The sequence below is a fragment of the Phoenix dactylifera genome, unplaced genomic scaffold (genome assembly GCF_009389715.1).
Source record: "Phoenix dactylifera cultivar Barhee BC4 unplaced genomic scaffold, palm_55x_up_171113_PBpolish2nd_filt_p 000806F, whole genome shotgun sequence".
NCBI lineage: Eukaryota > Viridiplantae > Streptophyta > Magnoliopsida > Arecales > Arecaceae > Phoenix > Phoenix dactylifera.
Window position 1 is genome coordinate 58,229 of NW_024068173.1, and position 4,371 is coordinate 62,599.

Here is a 4,371-nt window from a genome sequence, read left to right on the forward strand (position 1 = left end):
AATGCCTCCATGGCCCTGGAAATTGGAATGAAGCAGTTTTAAAGGAGGGAATCAGAGTGGCTTCAACATCATGCATAAAATTCCTTCGTGAAACAAAAATGAGAGTCCATTGTACATACCTTGAAAACAGATTTTTTTTTTTTTTCTTTCTCACTGTAGAACCACACTTAACTACATACCGAGCAGAGATGCCAATATATCCAGAAAGTAAGAATGATAATTCACTTGTGACACTAGGTTTCTACTGAGAAGAAAGATAAAAGCCCAGTGCAGTTCCAGATATATTTATTGTCATATAATGGGTATTTACAGGACAATCCCATCCTGTTTTTACACTTGACTTGATCTATGGATACATAATGACTTTTTGCTGCTTCGAGAAAAAAAAAATACAAAGAGACAGACAGACATTACATTATCCCCAAATAAGAAAACGTCTCCGCATTAAATTTCTCAAGTGAATTTGCTCGGAGTATCTGTACTTTCGCTGAGCAGAATGCAACCCAAAAGCAAATCACAAATATTATTTACCTGAGCAGGAAAAAGATGAGGTCAAGACAACAAACCGCAAAATTCAAACAAAATAGACTTCAAGTTCAATGTGTTAATTTCTAATAGCAAGTTCTATCATTTTATAATTTTCAGGGAAAGAGAAACACAATATACTAGATGAAGGAACCCACCATCGACTATTTCATGCCATATCATGATTTTGTATGATGGCAATACAAACATTATGGTGACCAAATAATATTATGAGCATTATGAATATGTTATGACAATTACACTGGGGTTGTATAAAAAATGTTATTACGCTGATGAATAAATAAAATAGCATAAAGAAAAATATTTTATCATTCTTTATATAAATAGAAATATCAAGGTTAAATTAACATTGTTTTGGAACAAGTGATTTCATTAAATGACATTGTTATTTCTCTGTTATAATCCACCATTTTCTGTTATAATGGTTAAAAACAGATGTTACATCACGATAATGAAATTATATGAAAAGCAGTTCTCTGAAAACTTTTAGACAAATAATAGTCCTCTATAACGTTATAATGGCTGACACCAGTTAGGAAAAGGGTATTCATTTTTAAAAAGCTAGCACCAAATAAAAGATGCCATCAAAGAGCAACTTTCTAGGATAGTCTCTAAATTAAATAAATACATATTACTCCATTGTCGTAAACCATAAATTTCTAATAATGAGAAAGCTCATACCCGACAAGCCTTACCAAGATATTTGGAGTTGAGTAAATGAATATTGAGCTGCCATCTGTTGGTCTAGTTTCCGTATAAGTATAGTTTAGAAAGCACCACTTCCCATGCCATTTTAGTGCTTCTTATCTCCTTAGACTCATCTAGCCAAAACTATATCTCTTGTTCACATGAGTTAACTTTGGCCTCGATACATGACAATATCTTGATCAAGCCTCTATCACCCTTGGTGGCTACTCTATCTGCTGCCATGCTTCTTGAATGTATTCATTTCTACATTTGTCCTTCACTTTTGCACATATTGTTCTTATTATCCTTGGAACACTTTGTTTTTATGCTATGAAAGTCTATAATTATTAAAAGATGAGTGCCTTCCAGCCATCTTAGCATCAATTTTTGCCTTCAACATCCAGATATAAAATGTTAGTACAGCAATCAAGTCATGGACTCAGTGCACTATTTCATTCCTAAAGATTTGGTCAAATGTCGGCAAAATGGAAACGCGCAACCTCTACTACTGGTCTATCTACAAGCTTGACTTAAAGGAGCAGTTTTCATTAACAGATGATCCACCAAAACCTCTTCTGAAAGTTCTATATCACATGTATCACAGATGCAGATAAGTTTTGTTTGTCATATGTAAAAAATAGAAGAGGCCATTGCTTGGAAATGTCAAGCAATGCTCAATGACAAGTTCGCTTATTCACAAAGCAAAATGTTATATCTAACATAGATTCCTAAGGAATTCACTTTAGAAGTGGCAAATAACCAAATTAAAACTATAAGACCATGGAAAATGTTAAACTAAGGTGCTGATCAAAATAATGTTAGATGATTAAGACTGATATTTAAAGTTTAACTTTCAAGTGATCACTACATCTTCTACTAATATAACTTTTGAACAAGATTAAATGATTTATGCCACAAGATTCCTTTCGCCAAGTCATATATGAGAACCATCACGAAGCACACTAGAATGAGGTTGAGCCTACGACATAAAATATTCAAGGAGGAATATATATTTACTTACAAGCATAATCATGAAACAGGTGCTAAGGCAGGACAAGGATCACACCTGTTGGGAACTCTCAAGCCTAATACATATCACAAGGAAAAGATGTTGGGTTTGAATATCTGAAATCAGACCCTCTTCTTTGAGAAATAGCTGATCATCAACTAGTCAACTGCTGGTCCCTCTCTTACAAATTTGGCTATTAGAGTTAAGATTTCATACAACTTAGCAATCCAAGTAGCAAGACAAGGATGTTAGAGTTCAGTCTGTACAAAAACAGGAAGCACTCTCACTCTTGGGTCCTTAAAAGTTTGTATAGCCCATTTCAAATTCTTTACCTATTAAACTGTAACTATATGTCAAAACAAACAAGCACTTCTATTGCCCTACTTATGACAACCTTTCAGTATTTGGGACAAGCACATGTTTTTTCTGTCTGAAACATGCTAAGCTGGATTTTTTCCTTTGTTCTGGTAAGTATTTGATTATATTAAGGGGTATATACAAACATCAAAGACCATTCAAGGGTGCTCAAAACCCTAAAATGATTATCACAAAGCAACACTCAAGAACTCAGCAACCAAAAAAAAAAACAACAAGGACAATAAACGACCATGCAGAAATCACAAACCCACTAAGCTGGAACTTTATTTGGGTAATTATTTTACTATTTGGGGGTATATAAAAGTATCAAAGACCATTCAAGGATGGTTAAAACCAAGAAATGATGATCACAAAGCGACACCTAATAACTTAGTGACCACATACCCACAACAAGGACAGTAAACTAGTTTTATTAATTTTATATGCCAATAGGAAAGAATCATAACGGAGGCTTCATCCATAAAATAGTTTTATTATTTTTATATGCCAATAGGAAGGAAAAAGATAAACATTAAAAGAATAAAAAGATAAAAACTAAAAAGGATAAAAATGATGCAAAGGAATCATCCATTGATTATCTTCAATTTCAAATTTGTCGGTGGAGATGCATTGAATCAATCTGAGGAGACATTACTTCAAGTCAAATGGTTACATCTTGTTACATTCATCACTGTCTGTGGTCAATTGTCAGCTCAGTGATCATCACAACAATCATGATGGAAGATAGGAAATGAAAGAAAAGTGTTCCTTCACTTAAGACTCCTTAGTCTCTATTAATTAAGAGATTACAGCACCAGATCTTATAATCAATTTTAGCAAATCCTCATTCCTGTCCTTATTAGACTGGGTGTCTACACTACCAAGATAAGCAGGTATTATAGCTTAATATCTTAAAAGAGTTGTGCACTTTGTCAAAGAAGATTGTATAAAGACTTGCAGCTATCAGCAAGGAATCTCAAGGAAAATACTTCTATTAGTCTTGCTTAATCAAATTTGTCCTCAAGTTCCTTTTTATTGTTTCATAATGCTCCAACAGAAAATTGACCACTCATATGGACATGTCATTTGGAAGCACTTGACAGTGAAGCTGTATTGCTTAAACCCATCATGTAACATTTTTCCAATATCAAGTTTTATTTCCTAGGCTTGACCACTAAATCCTGATTAGCCTCTTGATATATGGGCATTGCAGCTTATTGGGAAAGGTCCCGAGATAAGTTTCACTCAAACTCATATGCTGAAAAACTTAACTAAATCAACAATAACTCCAAATATATAATTGTTGATTAACATTAACAACAGCTCAATTTAGGCAATACTAGCAATTTAAATAAGTGAACCAGAATATGGCAAAACAAAACAAGTATCTTTTCTTATTCTCATATATAAGAATTCCAGAATATTCATTAGCTTTAAAAAAAAATAAATTGTTTGCACTTTTGAACTTCATTTATCAAAATAATCTCATCAGCTTACACGATCATGGTCGATCCCCAAATCAGCTAGTATTCATTCCCATCTGCCACTGCACCCATGAGACAAACCCAAAATTTAAAAAACGAGGTGAATAAAAACAAACAAACGATTTTTACTTCTCTCTGCATTAATTTTAACCGAAAAATCAACGATCTTTGAGGTCTAAAACCACCTTGAGAACCGGTTCTCCTTTGTCAGAGACACTGGATTGCTTCATTGCTGCCATCTGCTTGATTGCCGCTCTCCCAGCTGCCGACTTCTCAAACTGCTCTTGC

The 4,371-nt window shown here is 33.8% G+C and overlaps 1 long non-coding RNA gene across 1 annotated transcript; it reads right to left on the bottom strand.

Moving 5' to 3' along the window:
• Nucleotides 1-4,371, bottom strand: LOC120107252. Its single transcript, XR_005509139.1, has 4 exons — nucleotides 4,269-4,371; nucleotides 4,097-4,145; nucleotides 120-531; nucleotides 1-15 (listed from the first exon to the last, which is right to left on the bottom strand). It is a non-coding gene; the product is annotated as an uncharacterized LOC120107252 (long non-coding RNA).